Raw genomic sequence first — 12,373 nt, 5'->3', positions numbered from 1 at the left:
GCGATTACCCTCGGGTATAGTGACGGGGTGTCAAGTGCGGTGGCTGAGGTTGGTTCCTCTTCTGCTTCTATTATAGGGTTAATACATTTAACCGTGACTCTTTTAGAAGTTTTCTTAAATTTAACAGCTACATAACTAATATAATTATGACAAATGAAATTAGTAGACTTATTTGTAATAGGTTACTATATTTGGTGTATTGCATAATTATTTCATTAGTTTGGACATACGACAGTGGTTTTATTTTAGTTATGTTGTTGTTGACATAAACATTCTGGGCAAAATCTAACATTGTGTTTGATATTGTAAATTCATTTAATTGGATTGAACAGTTGTAGATTTTTATAATGGTATTTCCTTCCGCTATGATTTCTTGGTTTACACAATTCTGGTTTAGCGTTGTTTTTGGAAGATTCCATGTGATTAGTATATTGGGTTCAATAAAGTTTATTTGAAAGTTTTGAAAAGTTTTGGAATATGGACATTTAGTGGGAATTTGCATTAAAATGCCTTTTATACAATTGTCATTGGTTTTAAATCTAGTTTCTTTAACAAATACTTCTTCATTTTTTATGTAGTACTTGTCGTATGTCATATCTGTTAACATGTTATTTAATTCGTCTGGAAACGGAACGATTTTATAGATTGGTACTTTTGTAATGTCTTTGGGAATGTTGGAAATTATTAGAATTTCGTTGGTATCGGATTTTAACCATGTGGAGGTTTTTATATTTAGTATTTTCTCAGAATTTATTTGTTCCAGGTAGTCTTGTTTTAATAATTTTGGATTAAATATACCGAGCCTAGTTAATTGCACACCTAGTTCTATATCTTCGATATATTCTGTGAAATGTTGTAGATTGAATATCAAAATTTCTATTTGTTGATTCCTGTCTTTTTCTTCATTTAGTTTGTTTATAACGTTTATTCCGCTATTAACTGCATCTATTACCAAATTTAGTTCATTCATTTGAATGCTATGGCTGGCTAAATTTTCTATTTTTTGTTCCAAATCGACTTTATCTTCCTGATCTAGTGTTCCAAAGAGATATTTGTAGGCTGTTCGTACTATATTGATTAGGCCTCTTTTATTTCTTTTGGTTATTTTTAACCCGTTCATTTCTCTTTGCAATTTGCCTACTAGATATTTTATTTGGATTATGTCCTGGAATTTAGTGGCTTGCATTAATAAATTTTGGTATAGTTCTTCGGTTTTAGTTACATTAACAGTTAGATAATGGTATTCGTAATTGATAGGTATGTTAATCGATCCAGTTTTGAATATCATATATCCGTTTTGGGATTTTATAGGATTTATTTCTATGTTTTGGCCCTGTGCCATTACGATGGTAATTATGAGGAAGATGAGGATTTTAATTGTGTTGAAGTTCGCCGATTCCATTAACTTCCTCGGTTTCTCTGGAATTATTATATTTGCTTCTATTAGATTTCTTCTTTTTCTTGAATTTTGATTTATAATGAGTTATTTTCCTACCCCTATTCTTTTCTTCATAATGTTTTTCGTCTACCTGTCTAATTTCGCCCGTCCTTTTGAAAGGATTTGTTACCTTAGACTTAACTAGAGGTGATAGTTTATAGCGGGTATCTACTTCATACTCTATGCGGTTTTTATTTAATTGAGTGATTTTATTCACTTTATTTAGTTGGGTGTCATAATCAGGTGAGCCTGCATAAATGAATATATCAGCTGGTGTCCTATTTGTGGTATTATGTTTGGTTTTATGATTATAAGTATAAAGAATTAATTCAAACTTCGTGAATCTATCTTCTGGGTTATCCTCGCTAGATATTATTCTTAATTTTTCATTTACTGTTTTATGAAATCTTTCTACGTCAGATATTCCATTTTTGCTGAAAGTGATCTCTATTTTGCATAGCTCGCAAACGACGGTCAACACTTTTTCCCTTTGCTGTCTCGTCACTGACAAAACCGAAAAAGACCACGCAGAAGCGGTCTCTCACTGAGCAGAACACTTTTTGTCTCTTCGCTTGTGTTATGTGTTTCGGGTTTTCGGCTGAGCCCGACACACGATCGGGTCTCACAATAACAACTTAGAGAGACACTTTGGTCAAGCGCTCGCAGCAAAAGTGTCTTTAGATGAGCAGAACCCAAAAAACGTCTGAGTAAAGTGTTTTTAGTTTTTTTTTCGTGTTTATGTTTATTTATTCATGTTTTTCGCATCTTTTTGGTTATGTTATTGTAATATTTATACTTATTTGCGAATTTTCTGCAAACTGAAGAGACATGGATATGGATGTATGTATATATGTATGTATATATTTTGTATTAATACGAATTTAGCTTAACCACTAACAATGAGTTAATATTTTCCGCACTTAAAGAGCAACGTTTTTCATTCAAAATATAATGAAGTGCTGAAAAGGCTCTTTCGACCGATACCTGAGTGGCCGGTGTAGCCAGCACCACCTGTGCGAGCGAATTCAAGTGTGGTGATCTTAGCTTCATGTCGTTAAAAAGCTGCAATATATCGGCATTTAATGGTAAACGGCTATTGTTCATAGCAAAGTTCTCCACATCAGTAAAAATTTTGGAAAGTTGTTCAGGAACAGGCTCATTTTGGGTTTGGGACAGTGTCTGACACAATTCACGAAGGCAAGTGATCGTTGCCACAGCCACCACACGTACAAGCACGCATACATACGCAAAAGACACTTTTTTCGTTCGCTCGCGACAAGATGCTCAGTGAAAAACAGGAACAAAAGAGAAGTGAAAAAATCGGTCTTTGCTTGAGCGAAGAGCGAGTTGAGCAAAAACAGATTTGATCGGGTCTTTTCAGTCCCTTTTCTCAATGTGTTCGTCAATGAGAGGTTTTTATCAGACACGCCGAAAGTGTCAACAGTTATTTGCGAGCTATGCTTTTTTGACGTTTTCCGCATTCAGCCATGCTTGCAATGCTGTGCACAAAAAAGCTGAATCTTTATCGGCTTTGATTTCAATTGGTTTGCCCATCTCGTTAAAAACTTTCATGATGGCTCTTTTTGCTTCTAACCAGTCACGACTTTTTACTTCTACAAGAGTGGCAAACTTCGAGTATACGTCAATACATGATAGGAACTGTTGGTTACCAACCATATAGAAATCTATGACGTATTTCTCTCTGATGTTCAGTATTTCCGGTGTAGTTTTGAATGCCAACTTCGTATTTCTATGCTCTGTTTTGGCAATATTACAAGTAGGACATTCGTTTATGATGTTTTGGATTAGTTTTTGATAATCCGGGTAATAGTATTTTCCCCTAAACCAATTGACGGTTTTCTCTATCCCTGGATGGAGTAAGCCTTTATGATTCTTTAATATGGTTTCTTTAAATTCAGCGTAATTCTGAATATCTAGGAGTTTCGTGCTTGATGTAATAGCTTTGGTTATATTGTTAGAACTAATGATTTCTAAATAGGCTTTTTGGAATGGAGGAAAATCTATTTCGTTATGGAAATATAATGCGCTCTTTTTGGTGCATAGATATTCCTTTATTATATCCTTCGCTAAGGTGTTAGTTATTTCCTTATACGTGATCTTGATGATTAGCTTGTGAAAATAACGAATTGTTTCTACCTTATCTTCATTGCCTTTTATTACCTCAATTTGCCGATTGTAATAGTTAATTGGTCTTTTCGTGATAGCAATGTGATTTAGATTGTCTTCCTGTGCGCTATGTACAGTTGCACCAACGCTATTGGAAGCTTCTCCAAGGAGATTTTCATTAATCTTTACCCTTGATAAGGCATCAGCTACATGATTTTCTTTGCCTGGTAGATATTTCATTTTAAAATCAAACTCATTCAGTTTTATTTTCCACCTTTGTAATTTCATATTTGGCTCCTTGAGGTTGTTCAACCAAATCAAGGGTTTATGATCGCTTTGTATCTCGAATGTTCTACCGAACAGGTATGAACGGAAATACTTGGTTGCCCATACGATCGCTAATAATTCCTTTTCGATGGCTGAATAGTTTATTTCATGTTCATTTAGGGTTCTGCTAGCGTAGCAGATCGGTTTGTGTTCTTGTGACAAAACCGCTCCCAATGCTATGTTACTAGCGTCGGTTGTTACCGTGAACATTTTCTCAAAGTCTGGGAACGCAAGGATAGGGTCTGAGGTGATGAGTACTTTTAGTCTCTCAAATGCCTCGACGTACTTTTCTTCCTTGGGGTCTATGACAGCTCCTTTCTTTAGTTTGAGTGTCATGGGTTTTGCTATGTTTGCAAAATTAGGAATGAATTTCCTGTAGAACCCGCACAGACCTAAGAATGACTTTATTTGTTTAGTCGTTTCTGGTATTGGAAATTTGACAATGGCAGAGATTTTGCCTGGATTTGGTACTATTCCTTCAGTAGTGACTACATGACCTAGGAATTCAGTTTCCTTTTTCATGAATTCACATTTATCCATTTGTAGCTTTAAGTTGGCGTCTCTCAACTTTCCAAATACTCTCCTTAGTGACAACAAGTGTTCTCCAATGAAGTGGAAAATATAATGATGTCATCTAAGTATACAAAGCAATCTTTGAAGATTAACTCTTCTAGCAGATTGTTCATACATCTTTGGAAGGTAGCTGGGGCAGTGGTTAGCCCAAAGGGCATACGAGTGAACTCGTAATGTCCATGCTTAGTGGAGAACGCAGTTTTGGGGATTGAGCTAGGTTCCATGGGTATTTGATGGAAACCTTTTGCTAAATCGATTGTCGTAAAATACTGACATTACCTAGTTTGTCTAGGATTTCATCCATTCGTGGAGTTGGGAATTTGTCCTTAACTGTTATTTCATTTAGACTTCTATAGTCTACTACCATTCGATATTTTTGCTTTCCTGAAGCATCTATCTTCTTCGGAATCATAGATATGGGCGAGCAGTAAGGAGAATTCGACTTTCGAATTATTCCCTGCCTGATCATATCTTTGATTTGCTGGTTTACCTCCTGATCATGTATCTGGGCATATTTGTATGGTCGTCTGTAGACCGGGTCTTCATGTTGAGTTTTGATCTCGTGCTTGATTGTACTTGTGAAAGTCAAATTGTCTCCTTCTCTGTACTGCACATCCTTAAACTCATATAAGACCTTCTTTAACTCTTCCCTCTCTTCGTCGTTTAAGTGTTTCAATCTTAATTGATTACATTCCCTTAATTCACTGTCTAGAGCGGAAGCGAAGTATTGATCTCCCTCTGGAGATGGGTCAAGGCACTTAGGTGCGATCTTCTCTTCTTTTGTAGAGGGATCAGTGCACTTCTGTGCGGTCTTGCCGGCTTCAATAGCTTCACCACTCTGAATGATTGGGTACGACCTAGCTCCTAGTGTTACAGTGTCATTTCTGTAATCGATGACGGCTTTACTTGCCATCAAGTATTCTCTTCCTAATAAAATATCATAATTTTCGGAAAAGTTATGTATGCAGAACTTTTGTTCGGACGGACATGTTTTGTTCGCATTCCTCATTATACTCTTAGTTAAACGGACAGGTCCATTGATGGTATGGACCGTAAGGTTATCGTCTTTTATCTCGGAATCTGTATAATTTTCTTTCATGATGTTGATCGATGATCCCGAGTCAGCGATACACCTTAATATTCTTTTATTAATGGTAATGTTTATATAGGGTCCTCCTCAGTTTCTTCCGAGGCGGCTTGATAAAAATTTACGTCCATCTTCGTTTGGCCACTCTGGCTCTCCCTCCCTCTTTTAGTAGGTTGGTTGGGTCCACTCCCACTAGCTTGGTTTTGAGATATTTGCTGATTGAATGGATTCTAAGCCCTACCTTGATTCAAGGAATTTTTGAACTCATTGTATAATCCAGGATTTTGGGAATTTTGATTTTGATTTCTTCGATTAGTCTGACCTGTTCCAGATGAACTCTGAGTTTGATTGTGATAGTTAGTAGTATTATAATTTGGATAATAGTTTCCAACATTCTTTCGATTTGATTGAGACGATTTCGATTGATCTTTATTTGTACCTGAATCTGTTGTACTAGCTTCGTACAATACTTCTTCTTGTGCTGCCTTCTTAAGATTAGACAATGTGGTAATATCTTTTCTTGCTAAGGTCATGAACATTCTGTCAGGAAGTTTTCGAGTAATGACATCTTTAATTGTGTTGTTCAAAGCGTTTTTATAAATGACATTATTTTCTGGTATGTTTTCTAAGTTTAGCTTATTGTTTATTAATAATGCTTTTATCTCTAATTCTTCTATAAACTTACGAAGACTGCCGTTGAAACTGGTGGTGTATAGTTGTCGTAAGAGTTCTTCATATGGTGTGTGACTTTTGAACTCGTTGATCAGCGCCGTCTTCAGTTCGAGCCACGTGTTGGGTTGTATCATTTGCGCAATGCGTTGTGCCTCTCCTGACAGTTGGATCTCGGTCGCTCCAAATAGGATCCTTTGTTGGCGAAGATCTTCAGTTGGATATAATCCGCATACATATTCGATTCGGTTGATAAATGAGCTTAGCTGTCCAGATGAACCGTCATAGGCAGGTATTTGTCTGATCGACAGCAGTGCCTGGTTCAAGTGGATTTCGCTCAATGATAGTGGTGGTAACGCCATGTTGTTGGTGTTGATTGGGTTTTGTTTTGTTTTCAGTAGTTTTTAACTTTATTTTGGTTCACTTGTAAGTTTTTTGATTTTGTATTTAGTGTTTCACTGTTCTTGGTGGATCACTATCTCCGCTTACTTCAGTTCACTTAATTTTAGTTTTGCAAATCGTATGTGCTCGTAACACATAGGTTCTTTGGCGGATTTCACAATTTTATTAACGATTCCGAGATTACGTGATCACAGTAATTAGAAATTACACAAGCTGACCATTACCGAAATATAGGAGTTAATTTTAAACGAAATCCTACCGGCTGCGCCAGTTAAATATCCGCAACTCGATTTTAAGTTTTTTAAAAAAGACTTTTATTTTACAACTTAAATATCTTTATGTCACAAGATTTAAATGAATTCCCCGACTTGACTTTGGGTCTGCTTGTCTCAAACGGAACTGATCTCTCTGCTGCTGGCTAGTTTCCATGAGCCCTTCTCTTGGAACTCCCGACTCTGGCTTCGGGCGTTGCTTTCCTCGGCTGCATCTTCGTGTCGGTGGCGTACGTGCCTGGATCGATATTTGGGGATGCGTCGGCTTTGATGAAAGGCATCCACTGCTGGCGATCGGTGTTGCATTACATGACGGAGCTAGGAATGTGATACTCCTTGGTTTTATGTCTAGCTTTGATTGGTCCTCATGAGTGGCGTGATTCTAAAGAATCGATTTCTCGAGAGTGGCGTGATTCTAATGTTGATGAAACAATGTGGTCCATTGTTTATATTATGGGGGGCCCTAGCTTGGAGTATGGGAAGAAACAGTTATTGATTCTTGAGTGGGGTCCTGTTACTTGTGTGGATGGGGTGGATGAATTGTACATAAACATAATGTGTATGGGATGTGGGGAATTATGGATATGTCACTATATATATATATAAAGAGAAACACATTATCCCAAACTCATATTGCTCAGTTTTCAAAATCTTCAGTTACTATACAAATTTACTCATTGGAGGAAGCTATTTAGTTACTACATTAATTAACACAATGATAAACGAGATATGAATATGTGGATCTAAACAGCTGGTTCTTAGAGCAGCAGCGTATAGATTTTTATGTGATAATGATAAGGGCAAACGGGAACTTGCACTTGAAATTTAACTTGAGAAACACGGGAATCAAAATAAAACAAAAATCTGCTGACAGCAATAGTGGTTCTGAGGCAATGTGGTTTAGGCTAGCCTAATTACTCAATCCTTTGTAAATATTCGTAGGTTGGTGACGATTACGTCCTCCGGCTTTTTGAGATCGGCAGGTTCAAACTGAAGTTCAGACATCCAGCAGTGGTGTATGGTGGTTGGTCTTTCACGAGCTGTCAATGATTTCCGATATTGAGCTAGCCCAACGTCAACGGTTCAGCCTTCACTTTGCCGCCGTGGATGTGCACTGCACTAACTCCCAAACGGTCAACTTTGTTGTTTTTGTAGTTGATACCGTAGATTGGTTGGCCGGCTTGGCTGTATTAAGATTTTCCAGTACTCCTATCCCTAAATAAAACTGTGTCAGAATCTTATCTTTCCACGGTGGACTAACGTACCTTTGCTTCTTTCAAGAATTTCACTTTATTTTCACTTTTCCCTCGGGTAGTTCCGCTAACGCCACTCTTCGGATTGATTAATCCAAATAAATAGTGGATGATTGGATAACAGCGAAAAATTGGAGGTTATGTAACTCCACGTGTCTTCACCATTCACTCTGCGATTGCTATCACGAAAATCTATATATACGTGTGCCGTAAGTGAAACTATGCACTATGGAATGATTTCACATGAAGAAAGTCTATTCGCCTGTACCTATTGCATTCCTCAGCAGAGCTTTGAGCTTTAACATAACTGGGCAATCGGATGATCTTCTTGATCTCCTGCATTCCACCAATTTCTTCGAGCTATGCTAGCGAGGGCGGTATGAAAAGTATTTTTCTAGAAAGTGTACCTAACTTGTTCGACCTTTTCCTTTTTCTTTTGATTTTCGAATAGTTGGACACTACAACCACAGATAATGAAACAAGACCTGCTGGAAGGTACATTATCTGAAAAAAATGATGTTATTTATTCTTCACCTGAATATCTTTGAGATGGAAAACTCCAATCTTTTTCCCTGCTGGGTTCACCAACTCATAATAATAGGGGCTTCTTTTTTTGAGAACCTTTGCAGAAATGAAAACCGGAGCTAACTTCGAACTAAACTTCTTACTCGCGTTGCTCTGGGTAAAGTTACGAGCAAAAACCTCATCACCCGTTTTAAGTTGTACGTTCCTACTCCGTAGATTATATTTCTTTGCGTTAAGCTCATGTGATTTCTTTATGTTTTTCTTAGCGTCTTGGTTTGCAAGTTGTAACAGATCGGAGTGCTCTAATCGGACGTCGTTGCTTAGCAGATCCATGTTTCGCAATAGGGTATAATCTTCTCCGTTCAGAATCATGTTCTGACCAAAAACAAGGAAATAAGGTGAATAACCAGTACTTCGATGCACCGCTGCACTAAGTGCACCATTGATAGCGTTCAAATTAGCGTCCCAATTGGAATGGTCACTTCCAATATCAGCGCGGATGGCTGCCAGAACCGATCTGTTTAATCGTTCACTAGCATTGACCTGAGGAGAATATGTGGACGTTGACATGCAATGACTGCATCTTTCAAGTGGCGATGCAGTTACTGCACCGTCAAGTGGCCCGTGTGCCACCAGCAGAAGGCTGTTACGCGCGGATCCCAGGCAAAACGCAGCCCTCCTCCCGCCCAACCGACCGAGGGGCGCTGCCGCATGACGCGCGGTGCGTAGCCGAACCGAACGCGAACATGCAAGAAAGATAGCTATTAGACTAACATTCGAGGAAAATTAGTACTAAACTTACTAAGAAACTAAGCATGCAATCAAAGTACAAATACCACTACAGTTACTAATTAATAGAAAGGTGTGTAAGGATTAATAATTTAATAAGAGGAAGAGAATTAGTGGTGGATATAATATAGTAGAGGAAATTATAATCCGAGCATAAGACCCTAAACGGTTCATGCAAGGAATAATTCGATCTACAAAGTGGAAGGAACAACGGTATAAAATTTCTAGTCAGTCTAATAGGAATCGTGAAGTTTATGCGGCTCAACAGATCAGGGCTGTCTATGTCACCCCTGATCAAGTTGTGCATAAATATCACACCAAGCATTTTTCTACGGTTAACTAAGGATGGGAGGTTTACTAATAGTAGTCTACTAGAGTAAGATGGGAGTCTTACACCCGCATCCCAGTTAAGGCCCCGCAGAGCAAAGAGTAAAAAGTTTTTCTGTACTGATTCTATACGGTCCTGGTGTACTTTGTACTGAGGGCACCATACACAGGAGCCGTATTCTAAGATCGGACGAACAAGCGAGGTATAGAGAGTCTTTGTTATATAGGGGTCGTCAAATTCCTTTGACCACCTCTTTATAAACCCAAGCACGCCCATGGCCTTATTTACCATGGTAGAAATGTGTTCGGAAAACTTTAACTTGGGGTCTAACATAACACCCAGATCATCCACCAGGGTAATTCTCTCAAGAGAACCACCAAATAGGGTGTAGGGAGCCAACAAAGGGCTAGAACGATGAAATGTCATAACTTTGCATTTCGAGGCATTAAGGTGTAACAAGTTTGCACAACACCATGACTGAAAGTTATTGAGATCGGATTGCAAGCGAGAATGACATGAAATGTCCTTGTACTGGACACAGAGTTTAACATCATCCGCATACATAAGTACTCGAGAGTATGTTAATACTGAAGGTAAGTCATTAATAAAGAGTGTGAAGAGTAAGGGGCCTAGATGGCTGCCCTGTGGTACTCCCGGAGAAACCTTTACTGGTAAAGAGAGGGAGTTTTTGCGGAGAACTCTTTGAGACCTGGAACATAGATAGCTTGAAAACCATCTCAGGAGGTTGGCCGGAAACCGTAAAAGGTCAAGTTTATGCGCTAAAAGGGAATGGTTTACAGAGTCGAATGCTTTACTAAAGTCGGTGTAAATAACATCCGTCTGTAAGTTACATTGAAAGCCTTTAATAATGAAAGAGGTAAACTCTAACAAGTTCGTGGTGGTTGATCGCCGCCTTATAAATCCATGCTGAGTTGGAGATATAAGTGACTTGCAGAGATGTTGCAAGTGCGGAGTTAAAACCTTCTCAAACATTTTGGGAATAGCGGATAACTTTGCTATACCTCTATAATTTTTTGCATCAGACTTGCTACCTTTTTTATGGAGAGGAATTATAAACGATTCCTTCCAGATCGGGGGGAAGCAAGAAGAATCAATGGATAGGGTGAATAGTTTAAGCAAAGGTCCACACAGAGCCTCGGCGCAGTACCTGAGTACACAACCTGGAACCCCGTCTGGACCCGGTGAAAACACCGGCTTAACTAGTCGAAGATCATGAAGTAGGGAACATTCATTTAACAAGGGACTGAAAATGCCGTTCGACCTCGGTAAACCGTATGGGTACGGATGACCAGAGTAGCTTTCCTCAGAATAGGTGGTTTGGAAAAATTGGGCAAAAAGATCGGCAATTGCCTGATCATTATTTGCCGACGTATTACAAAATGATAGCGAGGATGGGTGTGCGGACGTTCTACGCTTACTGTTTACGAAGCTGTAAAACTGTTTAGGGTCCTGAGAAAAACGTATCCTGCATCGAGATAGGTAGTTCTTATAGCATTGAGCATTAAGAACTGAAAAGTTTGACCGAGCTAATACATAGCGAGAGTGAGAAGTAGGAGAACCCACTTCTTGAAATTTTGTATAAAGTCTTGATTTTAAGTTTTTTAGACTGGATAACTCTTTGGTAAACCAAGGGGGTTTTCCAGATCTAGTCGGACAAGAAAGCGGGACACAAGAATCGAAAAATGTGCCAAGAGCATTGTAAAAAATGTTTGTGCCTTTTATGATATCAGTGCACAAGTACAAAGCGGACCAATCAAAATCCCTAATGAGGTTATTAAGCTTCGCAAACTCGGCTTTACGAAAGCAGCGGACACGTTCGGGCAGCCTACTCGACCGATCCAATACAGTTGGTCCTATATCTAGCGACACCTCGAAAGTAGGGTGGTAGGCGTCTTCAGGTATAGTGAGCGGAAGGGCTCGGGTTAACAACACTATGGTCGGATCCGATACAAAGCACAGATCAAGCAATCGACCCAAGGAATTTTTCACATGGTTTACTTGAGACAGGGATAGGTCAAGCAAGCCGTCAACAAAGTCATGTCGTGACATGGGCACTAGGATACTAGACTCGTTTGCCGAAGACCAAACAGTTCCTGGCAAGTTGAAGTCACCAAGAACTATCATACGATCTTTATCAGATAGCGAGGAAGAAACAGCAGTTAAAGCGGACAAGTGCTGCTCATAAATTGAAATATCCGAAGAAGGTGGGATATACGAGCAAGTAATGAATATAGCGAAAGCGGGAAGAATCAGTTTTACACACAGGAATTCCAGTTCTTGTTGAACTTGGACTGTGAAGTGTTCCGACGTGAAGTAAGAGTCCACTGCAATTAGAACCCCCCATGCCCGTCGAGACGAACGGTCCTTTCTAAAAGTTGTGTACCGACCTGCCAAAACCTCGGAACTAAGAATATATAGCCGTACACCGATGGGTAATGCCAAAACTTGTAAGAAAAGCTTTGAAAAAACTAGATTTGAACTGCGAACCATTATCCGTTAGAACAACTTCCGGCACTCCAAAGGTGTAGAATATGGAGCTCTTCAGGTATTCACACATTTTTG

This window comes from Drosophila miranda, chromosome XR, assembly GCF_003369915.1.
Source record: "Drosophila miranda strain MSH22 chromosome XR, D.miranda_PacBio2.1, whole genome shotgun sequence".
NCBI lineage: Eukaryota > Metazoa > Arthropoda > Insecta > Diptera > Drosophilidae > Drosophila > Drosophila miranda.
The sequence above is the reverse complement of the archived record's forward strand: the minus strand, read 5'-3'. Positions refer to the sequence as shown.